We start from the raw sequence: 12,842 nt of genomic DNA on the forward strand, positions 1-12,842 counted from the left end.
TTTTCATCAACTCAGAACATAGTTTGTTGATAATTTCATCACAAAAAGACATGTGAATGCTTCAGCAGCCTTTACCCTTTCTCACATGTTCAGTAATATGTACCACATTTCTAGATACAGTCCAAATCAGAAAACACAAAAAAATGCAATATTCCCCTTTTTAATATCAGTTATTTTGTAGAAGTAAATTGATGCCAAGGTAACTAGAAAAGAATTCCAGAAATTGCCAATCATCATGTCTGAGCAATCTCCAGGAACAATAGTGGTGTCCAGTCAGAGGAAATGTTTAAACAAAAGTCAGTAACAATGTGAGTTTCTCAAGATAAATTGATAGACAATTTAGTCATCAGAGTTTGGGGAGCAATAGAAAATAATGGATTATTTGTTACTTAACATAAACAATATTGTGTTAGGAAAGCAATTCCAGAAATAAATCTTTCCATTTATTGAGCAAGCTTCCAGATAAAATGTTAACAATAATTCTATCATTGAGATCTCATGTTTTCATTACACGATTACTTTTTAACTGTATGACTACCAACAATAGACTGACTTTAATTTCCCAGGGATGACTACATTAATAAGAACGCCATAATATCTATTACAATAAAGCATATTAACAAGTGACTTGAACAAACATTGTAAGAATGTAGGGCCTGTATATACAAAATAAAGGAGAAAAAAGCATTATATAACTTACTGTAAGTTTCCAACTGTTTAAAGAATTAATAAAATACTAGTTTCAAAAAAATATATAAAAATAATAAAAAATATTATACTTTAGACATATAATTTGTCATTATATGTAAGGCAGTGCAAGTGGTGCTGTGGCTTAGTTGGTTAAAGTGCCTGTCTAGTAAACAGGAGATCCTGAGTTCATATCTCAGCAGTACCTTTGCTTCATACCTTTTTATCACACCAGTATGTAGTTTTTTGTTGATGGATAACAAAATAAGATGTGTAAAACCTTTATCTGCTTTCACTTTGGCACATTTGGTCACCAATGTAAAAAAGTTTAAAGATGCCATCCATGTCAGAAGACGACAAACAACAAAACTTCACCCTATTTCAACATAAGTTAATTTGTAGAAATATGCCTATGTTAAGGTAAATAGATGAATTTTTACAAAATAACCTTCATCATATTGGGTAAACTGCAAAATTAATTTAGAGTACATTAAAAAGAGAATAACACAGAAAGTGTTAAAATGTCTGTAAAAAAGTAAGTTTCCCAAGGTACAGTAATTTGAGAGTCAGTTTAGTCATCATAGCTAGAGAATCATTGACATTTAACCCATATTTATTTCCATAACATCCTTAAAATTGTGTTAGGAAAATACTTCTTGATGAAAAGCTAAACTTCTCTTGAAAAAGCATCAATAAAGAATGCTAACCATAATTCTGACTTTTTAAAACAGAGTTCTTAATTTTACTACATGTTTTTGTTTTCTGAATATCAAAAATTAATTGACATTTATTCCCATGTAGCATTACTTACAGAGAAATCAATAAAAGTGCTTAAAAAAAAATTAGAAAATTACTTTGACAAGATATTTTAAGAATGAAGGTGCTGTAAATCATGAATGAAAAGAGAGAACACAACTTTCTATTTATACTCTAAATTTCCACTGGTTTGAAAAATTGATGAAGCAATAGTTATAAGAATATCAAAAATTGTTACCAAATAGCATATCTTAGATATATCATTTTTCTTTGTGAAGCTCTAGGGCATCATGTGGTGCTGTGGCTTAGTTGGTTAAAGCGCCTGTCTAGTAAACAGGAGATCCTGAGTTCAAATCTCAGCAGCGCCTTTCATTTATTTTCATCAACTCAGAACATAGTTTGTTGATAATTCATCACAAAAAGACATGTGAATGCTTCAGCAGCCTTTACCCTTTCTCACATGTTCAGTAATATGTACCACATTTCTAGATACAGTCCAAATCAGAAAACACAAAAAAATGCAATATTCCCCTTTTTTAATATCAGTTATTTTGTAGAAGTAAATTGATGCCAAGGTAACTAGAAAAGAATTCCAGAAATTGCCAATCATCATGTCTGAGCAATCTCCAGGAACAATAGTGGTGTCCAGTCAGAGGAAATGTTTAAACAAAAGTCAGTAACAATGTGAGTTTCTCAAGATAAATTGATAGACAATTTAGTCATCAGAGTTTGGGGAGCAATAGAAAATAATGGATTATTTGTTACTTAACATAAACAATATTGTGTTAGGAAAGCAATTCCAGAAATAAATCTTTCCATTTATTGAGCAAGCTTCCAGATAAAATGTTAACAATAATTCTATCATTGAGATCTCATGTTTTCATTACACGATTACTTTTTAACTGTATGACTACCAACAATAGACTGACTTTAATTTCCCAGGGATGACTACATTAATAAGAACGCCATAATATCTATTACAATAAAGCATATTAACAAGTGACTTGAACAAACATTGTAAGAATGTAGGGCCTGTATATACAAAATAAAGGAGAAAAAAGCATTATATAACTTACTGTAAGTTTCCAACTGTTTAAAGAATTAATAAAATACTAGTTTCAAAAAAATATATAAAAATAATAAAAAATATTATACTTTAGACATATAATTTGTCATTATATGTAAGGCAGTGCAAGTGGTGCTGTGGCTTAGTTGGTTAAAGTGCCTGTCTAGTAAACAGGAGATCTTGAGTTCATATCTCAGCAGTACCTTTGCTTCATACCTTTTTATCACACCAGTATGTAGTTTTTTGTTGATGGATAACAAAATAAGATGTGTAAAACCTTTATCTGCTTTCACTTTGGCACATTTGGTCACCAATGTAAAAAAGTTTAAAGATGCCATCCATGTCAGAAGACGACAAACAACAAAACTTCACCCTATTTCAACATAAGTTAATTTGTAGAAATATGCCTATGTTAAGGTAAATAGATGAATTTTTACAAAATAACCTTCATCATATTGGGTAAACTGCAAAATTAATTTAGAGTACATTAAAAAGAGAATAACACAGAAAGTGTTAAAATGTCTGTAAAAAAGTAAGTTTCCCAAGGTACAGTAATTTGAGAGTCAGTTTAGTCATCATAGCTAGAGAATCATTGACATTTAACCCATATTTATTTCCATAACATCCTTAAAATTGTGTTAGGAAAATACTTCTTGATGAAAAGCTAAACTTCTCTTGAAAAAGCATCAATAAAGAATGCTAACCATAATTCTGACTTTTTAAAACAGAGTTCTTAATTTTACTACATGTTTTTGTTTTCTGAATATCAAAAATTAATTGACATTTATTCCCATGTAGCATTACTTACAGAGAAATCAATAAAAGTGCTTAAAAAAAAATTAGAAAATTACTTTGACAAGATATTTTAAGAATGAAGGTGCTGTAAATCATGAATGAAAAGAGAGAACACAACTTTCTATTTATACTCTAAATTTCCACTGGTTTGAAAAATTGATGAAGCAATAGTTATAAGAATATCAAAAATTGTTACCAAATAGCATATCTTAGATATATCATTTTTCTTTGTGAAGCTCTAGGGCATCATGTGGTGCTGTAGCTTAGTTGGTTAAAGCGCCTGTCTAGTAAACAGGAGATCCTGAGTTCAAATCTCAGCAGCGCCTTTCATTTATTTTCATCAACTCAGAACATAGTTTGTTGATAATTCATCACAAAAAGACATGTGAATGCTTCAGCAGCCTTTACCCTTTCTCACATGTTCAGTAATATGTACCACATTTCTAGATACAGTCCAAATCAGAAAACACAAAAAAATGCAATATTCCCCTTTTTTAATATCAGTTATTTTGTAGAAGTAAATTGATGCCAAGGTAACTAGAAAAGAATTCCAGAAATTGCCAATCATCATGTCTGAGCAATCTCCAGGAACAATAGTGGTGTCCAGTCAGAGGAAATGTTTAAACAAAAGTCAGTAACAATGTGAGTTTCTCAAGATAAATTGATAGACAATTTAGTCATCAGAGTTTGGGGAGCAATAGAAAATAATGGATTATTTGTTACTTAACATAAACAATATTGTGTTAGGAAAGCAATTCCAGAAATAAATCTTTCCATTTATTGAGCAAGCTTCCAGATAAAATGTTAACAATAATTCTATCATTGAGATCTCATGTTTTCATTACACGATTACTTTTTAACTGTATGACTACCAACAATAGACTGACTTTAATTTCCCAGGGATGACTACATTAATAAGAACGCCATAATATCTATTACAATAAAGCATATTAACAAGTGACTTGAACAAACATTGTAAGAATGTAGGGCCTGTATATACAAAATAAAGGAGAAAAAAGCATTATATAACTTACTGTAAGTTTCCAACTGTTTAAAGAATTAATAAAATACTAGTTTCAAAAAAATATATAAAAATAATAAAAAATATTATACTTTAGACATATAATTTGTCATTATATGTAAGGCAGTGCAAGTGGTGCTGTGGCTTAGTTGGTTAAAGTGCCTGTCTAGTAAACAGGAGATCCTGAGTTCATATCTCAGCAGTACCTTTGCTTCATACCTTTTTATCACACCAGTATGTAGTTTTTTGTTGATGGATAACAAAATAAGATGTGTAAAACCTTTATCTGCTTTCACTTTGGCACATTTGGTCACCAATGTAAAAAAGTTTAAAGATGCCATCCATGTCAGAAGACGACAAACAACAAAACTTCACCCTATTTCAACATAAGTTAATTTGTAGAAATATGCCTATGTTAAGGTAAATAGATGAATTTTTACAAAATAACCTTCATCATATTGGGTAAACTGCAAAATTAATTTAGAGTACATTAAAAAGAGAATAACACAGAAAGTGTTAAAATGTCTGTAAAAAAGTAAGTTTCCCAAGGTACAGTAATTTGAGAGTCAGTTTAGTCATCATAGCTAGAGAATCATTGACATTTAACCCATATTTATTTCCATAACATCCTTAAAATTGTGTTAGGAAAATACTTCTTGATGAAAAGCTAAACTTCTCTTGAAAAAGCATCAATAAAGAATGCTAACCATAATTCTGACTTTTTAAAACAGAGTTCTTAATTTTACTACATGTTTTTGTTTTCTGAATATCAAAAATTAATTGACATTTATTCCCATGTAGCATTACTTACAGAGAAATCAATAAAAGTGCTTAAAAAAAAATTAGAAAATTACTTTGACAAGATATTTTAAGAATGAAGGTGCTGTAAATCATGAATGAAAAGAGAGAACACAACTTTCTATTTATACTCTAAATTTCCACTGGTTTGAAAAATTGATGAAGCAATAGTTATAAGAATATCAAAAATTGTTACCAAATAGCATATCTTAGATATATCATTTTTCTTTGTGAAGCTCTAGGGCATCATGTGGTGCTGTGGCTTAGTTGGTTAAAGCGCCTGTCTAGTAAACAGGAGATCCTGAGTTCAAATCTCAGCAGCGCCTTTTATTTATTTTCATCAACTCAGAACATAGTTTGTTGATAATTCATCACAAAAAGACATGTGAATGCTTCAGCAGCCTTTACCCTTTCTCACATGTTCAGTAATATGTACCACATTTCTAGATACAGTCCAAATCAGAAAACACAAAAAAATGCAATATTCCCCTTTTTAATATCAGTTATTTTGTAGAAGTAAATTGATGCCAAGGTAACTAGAAAAGAATTCCAGAAATTGCCAATCATCATGTCTGAGCAATCTCCAGGAACAATATGGTGTCCAGTCAGAGGAAATGTTTAAACAAAAGTCAGTAACAATGTGAGTTTCTCAAGATAAATTGATAGACAATTTAGTCATCAGAGTTTGGGGAGCAATAGAAAATAATGGATTATTTGTTACTTAACATAAACAATATTGTGTTAGGAAAGCAATTCCAGAAATAAATCTTTCCATTTATTGAGCAAGCTTCCAGATAAAATGTTAACAATAATTCTATCATTGAGATCTCATGTTTTCATTACACGATTACTTTTTAACTGTATGACTATCAACAATAGACTGACTTTAATTTCACAGGGATGACTACATTAATAAGAACGCCATAATATCTATTACAATAAAGCACATTAACAAGTGACTTGAACAAACATTGTAAGAATGTAGGGCCTGTATATACAAAATAAAGGAGAAAAAAGCATTATATAACTTACTGTAAGTTTCCAACTGTTTAAAGAATTAATAAAATACTAGTTTCAAAAAAATATATAAAAATAATAAAAAATATTATACTTTAGACATATAATTTGTCATTATATGTAAGGCAGTGCAAGTGGTGCTGTGGCTTAGTTGGTTAAAGTGCCTATCTAGTAAACAGGAGATCCTGAGTTCATATCTCAGCAGTACCTTTGCTTCATACCTTTTTATCACACCAGTATGTAGTTTTTTGTTGATGGATAACAAAATAAGATGTGTAAAACCTTTATCTGCTTTCACTTTGGCACATTTGGTCACCAATGTAAAAAAGTTTAAAGATGCCATCCATGTCAGAAGACGACAAACAACAAAACTTCACCCTATTTCAACATAAGTTAATTTGTAGAAATATGCCTATGTTAAGGTAAATAGATTAATTTTTACAAAATAGCCTTCATCATATTGGGTAAACTGCAAAATTAATTTAGAGTACATTAAAAAGAGAATAACACAGAAAGTGTTAAAATGTCTGTAAAAAAGTAAGTTTCCCAAGGTACAGTAATTTGAGAGTCAGTTTAGTCATCATAGCTAGAGAATCATTGACATTTAACCCATATTTATTTCCATAACATCCTTAAAATTGTGTTAGGAAAATACTTCTTGATAAAAAGCTAAACTTCTATTGAAAAAGCATCAATAAAGAATGCTAACCATAATTCTGACTTTTTAAAACAGAGTTCTTAATTTTACTACATGTTTTTGTTTTCTGAATATCAAAAATGAATTGACATTTATTCCCATGTAGCATTACTTACAGAGAAATCAATAAAAGTGCTAAAAAAAATTAGAAAATTACTTTGACAAGATATTTTAAGAATGAAGGTGCTGTAAATCATGAATGAAAAGAGAGAACACAACTTTCTATTTATACTCTAAATTTCCACCGGTTTGAAAAATTGATGAAGCAATAGTTATAAGAATATCAAAAATTGTTACCAAATAGCATATCTTAGATATATAATTTTTCTTTGTGAAGCTCTAGGGCATCATGTGGTGCTGTGGCTTAGTTGGTTAAAGCGCCTGTCTAGTAAACAGGAGATCCTGAGTTCAAATCTCAGCAGTGCCTTTCATTTATTTTCATCAACTCAGAACATAGTTTGTTGATAATTCATCACAAAAAGACATGTGAATGCTTCAGCAGCCTTTACCCTTTCTCACATGTTCAGTAATATGTACCACATTTCTAGATACAGTCCAAATCAGAAAACACAAAAAAAAAATGAAATATTCCCCTTTTTTTAATATCAGTTATTTTGTAGAAGTAAATTGATGCCAAGGTAACTAGAAAAGAATTCCAGAAATTGCCAATCATCATTTCTGAGCAATCTCCAGGAACAATAGTGGTGTCCAGTCAGAGGAAATGTTTAAACAAAAGTCAGTAACAATGTGAGTTTCTCAAGATAAATTGATAGACAATTTAGTCATCAGAGTTTGGGGAGCAATAGAAAATAATGGATTATTTGTTACTTAACATAAACAATATTGTGTTAGGAAAGCAATTCCAGAAATAAATCTTTCCATTTATTGAGCAAGCTTCCAGATAAAATGTTAACAATAATTCTATCATTGAGATCTCATGTTTTCATTACACGATTACTTTTTAACTGTATGACTACCAACAATAGACTGACTTTAATTTCCCAGGGATGACTACATTAATAAGAACGCCATAATATCTATTACAATAAAGCATATTAACAAGTGACTTGAACAAACATTGTAAGAATGTAGGGCCTGTATATACAAAATAAAGGAGAAAAAAGCATTATATAACTTACTGTAAGTTTCCAACTGTTTAAAGAATTAATAAAATACTAGTTTCAAAAAAATATATAAAAATAATAAAAAATATTATACTTTAGACATATAATTTGTCATAATATGTAAGGCAGTGCAAGTGGTGCTGTGGCTTAGTTGGTTAAAGTGCCTGTCTAGTAAATAGGAGATCCTGAGTTCATATCTCAGCAGTACCTTTGCTTGATACCTTTTTATCACACCAGTATGTAGTTTTTTGTTGATGGATAACAAAATAATATGTGTAAAACCTTTATCTGCTTTCACTTTGGCACATTTGGTCACCAATGTAAAAAAGTTTAAAGATGCCATCCATGTCAGAAGACGACAAACAACAAAACTTCACCCTATTTCAACATAAGTTAATTTGTAGAAATATGCCTATGTTAAGGTAAATAGATGAATTTTTACAAAATAGCCTTCATCATATTGGGTAAACTGCAAAATTAATTTAGAGTACATTAAAAAGAGAATAACACAGAAAGTGTTAAAATGTCTGTAAAAAAGTAAGTTTCCCAAGGTACAGTAATTTGAGAGTCAGTTTAGTCATCATAGCTAGAGAATCATTGACATTTAACCCTTATTTATTTCCATAACATCCTGAAAATTGTGTTAGGAAAATACTTCTTGATGAAAAGCTAAACTTCTCTTGAAAAAGCATCAATAAAGAATGCTAACCATAATTCTGACTTTTTAAAACAGAGTTCTTAATTTTACTACATGTTTTTGTTTTCTGAATATCAAAAATTAATTGACATTTATTCCCATGTAGCATTACTTACAGAGAAATCAATAAAAGTGCTAAAAAAAATTAGAAAATTACTTTGACAAGATATTTTAAGAATGAAGGTGCTGTAAATCATGAATGAAAAGAGAGAACACAACTTTCTATTTATACTCTAAATTTCCACCGGTTTGAAAAATTGATGAAGCAATAGTTATAAGAATATCAAAAATTGTTACCAAATAGCATATCTTAGATATATAATTTTTCTTTGTGAAGCTCTAGGGCATCATGTGGTGCTGTGGCTTAGTTGGTTAAAGCGCCTGTCTAGTAAACAGGAGATCCTGAGATCAAATCTCAGCAGCGCCTTTCATTTATTTTCATCAACTCAGAACATAGTTTGTTGATAATTCATCACAAAAAGACATGTGAATGCTTCAGCAGCCTTTACCCTTTCTCACTTGTTCAGTAATATGTACCACATTTCTAGATACAGTCCAAATCAGAAAACACAAAAAAAGGCAATATTCCCCTTTTTTAATATCAGTTATTTTGTAGAAGTAAATTGATGCCAAGGTAACTAGAAAAGAATTCCAGAAATTGCCAATCATCGTGTCTGAGCAATCTCCAGGAACAATATGGTGTCCAGTCAGAGGAAATGTTTAAACAAAAGTCAGTAACAATGTGAGTTTCTCAAGATAAATTGATAGACAATTTAGTCATCAGAGTTTGGGGAGCAATAGAAAATAATGGATTATTTGTTACTTAACATAAACAATATTGTGTTAGGAAAGCAATTCCAGAAATAAATCTTTCCATTTATTGAGCAAGCTTCCAGATAAAATGTTAACAATAATTCTATCATTGAGATCTCATGTTTTCATTACACGATTACTTTTTAACTGTATGACTATCAACAATAGACTGACTTTAATTTCACAGGGATGACTACATTAATAAGAACGCCATAATATCTATTACAATAAAGCACATTAACAAGTGACTTGAACAAACATTGTAAGAATGTAGGGCCTGTATATACAAAATAAAGGAGAAAAAAGCATTATATAACTTACTGTAAGTTTCCAACTGTTTAAAGAATTAATAAAATACTAGTTTCAAAAAAATATATAAAAATAATAAAAAATATTATACTTTAGACATATAATTTGTCATTATATGTAAGGCAGTGCAAGTGGTGCTGTGGCTTAGTTGGTTAAAGTGCCTGTCTAGTAAACAGGAGATCCTGAGTTCATATCTCAGCAGTACCTTTGCTTCATACCTTTTTATCACACCAGTATGTAGTTTTTTGTTGATGGATAACAAAATAAGATGTGTAAAACCTTTATCTGCTTTCACTTTGGCACATTTGGTCACCAATGTAAAAAAGTTTAAAGATGCCATCCATGTCAGAAGACGACAAACAACAAAACTTCACCCTATTTCAACATAAGTTAATTTGTAGAAATATGCCTATGTTAAGGTAAATAGATTAATTTTTACAAAATAGCCTTCATCATATTGGGTAAACTGCAAAATTAATTTAGAGTACATTAAAAAGAGAATAACACAGAAAGTGTTAAAATGTCTGTAAAAAAGTAAGTTTCCCAAGGTACAGTAATTTGAGAGTCAGTTTAGTCATCATAGCTAGAGAATCATTGACATTTAACCCATATTTATTTCCATAACATCCTTAAAATTGTGTTAGGAAAATACTTCTTGATAAAAAGCTAAACTTCTATTGAAAAAGCATCAATAAAGAATGCTAACCATAATTCTGACTTTTTAAAACAGAGTTCTTAATTTTACTACATGTTTTTGTTTTCTGAATATCAAAAATTAATTGACATTTATTCCCATGTAGCATTACTTACAGAGAAATCAATAAAAGTGCTAAAAAAAATTAGAAAATTACTTTGACAAGATATTTTAAGAATGAAGGTGCTGTAAATCATGAATGAAAAGAGAGAACACAACTTTCTATTTATACTCTAAATTTCCACCGGTTTGAAAAATTGATGAAGCAATAGTTATAAGAATATCAATATATGTTACCAAATAGCATATCTTAGATATATAATTTTTCTTTGTGAAGCTCTAGGGCACAGGTTCTCAAACTCGGTCCTCAGGACCCCACACGGTGCATGTTTTGCAGGTCTCCTCACAGAATCACAAGTGACATAATTAGCTCCACCTGTGGACCTTTTAAAATGTGTCAGTGAGTAATTAATACACCTGTGCACTTGCTGGGTTACCTGCAAAACATGCACCGTGTGGGGTCCTGAGGACCGAGTTTGAGAACCACTGCTCTAGGGCATCATGTGGTGCTGTGGCTTAGTTGGTTAAAGCGCCTGTCTAGTAAATAGGAGATCCTGAGTTCAAATCTCAGCAGCGCCTTTCATTTATTTTCATCAACTCAGAACATAGTTTGTTGATAATTCATCACAAAAAGACATGTGAATGCTTCAGCAGCCTTTACCCTTTCTCACATGTTCAGTAATATGTACCACATTTCTAGATACAGTCCAAATCAGAAAACACAAAAAAATGCAATATTCCCCTTTTTAATATCAGTTATTTTGTAGAAGTAAATTGATGCCAAGGTAACTAGAAAAGAATTCCAGAAATTGCCAATCATCATGTCTGAGCAATCTCCAGGAACAATAGTGGTGTCCAGTCAGAGGAAATGTTTAAACAAAAGTCAGTAACAATGTGAGTTTCTCAAGATAAATTGATAGACAATTTAGTCATCAGAGTTTGGGGAGCAATAGAAAATAATGGATTATTTGTTACTTAACATAAACAATATTGTGTTAGGAAAGCAATTCCAGAAATAAATCTTTCCATTTATTGAGCAAGCTTCCAGATAAAATGTTAACAATAATTCTATCATTGAGATCTCATGTTTTCATTACACGATTACTTTTTAACTGTATGACTACCAACAATAGACTGACTTTAATTTCCCAGGGATGACTACATTAATAAGAACGCCATAATATCTATTACAATAAAGCATATTAACAAGTGACTTGAACAAACATTGTAAGAATGTAGGGCCTGTATATACAAAATAAAGGAGAAAAAAGCATTATATAACTTACTGTAAGTTTCCAACTGTTTAAAGAATTAATAAAATACTAGTTTCAAAAAAATATATAAAAATAATAAAAAATATTATACTTTAGACATATAATTTGTCATTATATGTAAGGCAGTGCAAGTGGTGCTGTGGCTTAGTTGGTTAAAGTGCCTGTCTAGTAAACAGGAGATCCTGAGTTCATATCTCAGCAGTACCTTTGCTTCATACCTTTTTATCACACCAGTATGTAGTTTTTTGTTGATGGATAACAAAATAAGATGTGTAAAACCTTTATCTGCTTTCACTTTGGCACATTTGGTCACCAATGTAAAAAAGTTTAAAGATGCCATCCATGTCAGAAGACGACAAACAACAAAACTTCACCCTATTTCAACATAAGTTAATTTGTAGAAATATGCCTATGTTAAGGTAAATAGATGAATTTTTACAAAATAACCTTCATCATATTGGGTAAACTGCAAAATTAATTTAGAGTACATTAAAAAGAGAATAACACAGAAAGTGTTAAAATGTCTGTAAAAAAGTAAGTTTCCCAAGGTACAGTAATTTGAGAGTCAGTTTAGTCATCATAGCTAGAGAATCATTGACATTTAACCCATATTTATTTCCATAACATCCTTAAAATTGTGTTAGGAAAATACTTCTTGATGAAAAGCTAAACTTCTCTTGAAAAAGCATCAATAAAGAATGCTAACCATAATTCTGACTTTTTAAAACAGAGTTCTTAATTTTACTACATGTTTTTGTTTTCTGAATATCAAAAATTAATTGACATTTATTCCCATGTAGCATTACTTACAGAGAAATCAATAAAAGTGCTTAAAAAAAAATTAGAAAATTACTTTGACAAGATATTTTAAGAATGAAGGTGCTGTAAATCATGAATGAAAAGAGAGAACACAACTTTCTATTTATACTCTAAATTTCCACTGGTTTGAAAAATTGATGAAGCAATAGTTATAAGAATATCAAAAATTGTTACCAAATAGCATATCTTAGATATATCATTTTTCTTTGTGAAGC

The 12,842-nt window shown here is 30.2% G+C and overlaps 13 non-coding genes across 13 annotated transcripts; all 13 read left to right on the forward strand.

The window, feature by feature from the left end:
* The first annotated feature begins 821 nt into the window (after positions 1-821).
* TRNAT-AGU (transfer RNA threonine (anticodon AGU)) lies at positions 822-895 on the forward strand. Its single transcript has one exon. It is a non-coding gene; the product is annotated as a tRNA-Thr (tRNA).
* Positions 896-1,737: 842 nt separating this feature from the next.
* Positions 1,738-1,811, forward strand: TRNAT-AGU (transfer RNA threonine (anticodon AGU)). Its single transcript has one exon. It is a non-coding gene; the product is annotated as a tRNA-Thr (tRNA).
* An 829-nt stretch (positions 1,812-2,640) lies between these two features.
* TRNAT-AGU (transfer RNA threonine (anticodon AGU)) lies at positions 2,641-2,714 on the forward strand. Its single transcript has one exon. It is a non-coding gene; the product is annotated as a tRNA-Thr (tRNA).
* An 842-nt stretch (positions 2,715-3,556) lies between these two features.
* Positions 3,557-3,630, forward strand: TRNAT-AGU (transfer RNA threonine (anticodon AGU)). Its single transcript has one exon. It is a non-coding gene; the product is annotated as a tRNA-Thr (tRNA).
* An 829-nt stretch (positions 3,631-4,459) lies between these two features.
* Positions 4,460-4,533, forward strand: TRNAT-AGU (transfer RNA threonine (anticodon AGU)). Its single transcript has one exon. It is a non-coding gene; the product is annotated as a tRNA-Thr (tRNA).
* Positions 4,534-5,375: 842 nt separating this feature from the next.
* TRNAT-AGU (transfer RNA threonine (anticodon AGU)) lies at positions 5,376-5,449 on the forward strand. Its single transcript has one exon. It is a non-coding gene; the product is annotated as a tRNA-Thr (tRNA).
* Positions 5,450-6,276: 827 nt separating this feature from the next.
* TRNAT-AGU (transfer RNA threonine (anticodon AGU)) lies at positions 6,277-6,350 on the forward strand. The gene has a single exon. It is a non-coding gene; the product is annotated as a tRNA-Thr (tRNA).
* An 840-nt stretch (positions 6,351-7,190) lies between these two features.
* Positions 7,191-7,264, forward strand: TRNAT-AGU (transfer RNA threonine (anticodon AGU)). The gene has a single exon. It is a non-coding gene; the product is annotated as a tRNA-Thr (tRNA).
* An 833-nt stretch (positions 7,265-8,097) lies between these two features.
* TRNAT-AGU (transfer RNA threonine (anticodon AGU)) lies at positions 8,098-8,171 on the forward strand. The gene has a single exon. It is a non-coding gene; the product is annotated as a tRNA-Thr (tRNA).
* Positions 8,172-9,011: 840 nt separating this feature from the next.
* On the forward strand, positions 9,012-9,085 carry TRNAT-AGU (transfer RNA threonine (anticodon AGU)). The gene has a single exon. It is a non-coding gene; the product is annotated as a tRNA-Thr (tRNA).
* Positions 9,086-9,913: 828 nt separating this feature from the next.
* TRNAT-AGU (transfer RNA threonine (anticodon AGU)) lies at positions 9,914-9,987 on the forward strand. The gene has a single exon. It is a non-coding gene; the product is annotated as a tRNA-Thr (tRNA).
* A 1,052-nt stretch (positions 9,988-11,039) lies between these two features.
* On the forward strand, positions 11,040-11,113 carry TRNAT-AGU (transfer RNA threonine (anticodon AGU)). The gene has a single exon. It is a non-coding gene; the product is annotated as a tRNA-Thr (tRNA).
* An 828-nt stretch (positions 11,114-11,941) lies between these two features.
* On the forward strand, positions 11,942-12,015 carry TRNAT-AGU (transfer RNA threonine (anticodon AGU)). Its single transcript has one exon. It is a non-coding gene; the product is annotated as a tRNA-Thr (tRNA).
* The last annotated feature ends 827 nt before the right edge of the window (positions 12,016-12,842 follow it).

This window comes from Pseudophryne corroboree, chromosome 11, assembly GCF_028390025.1.
Source record: "Pseudophryne corroboree isolate aPseCor3 chromosome 11, aPseCor3.hap2, whole genome shotgun sequence".
NCBI lineage: Eukaryota > Metazoa > Chordata > Amphibia > Anura > Myobatrachidae > Pseudophryne > Pseudophryne corroboree.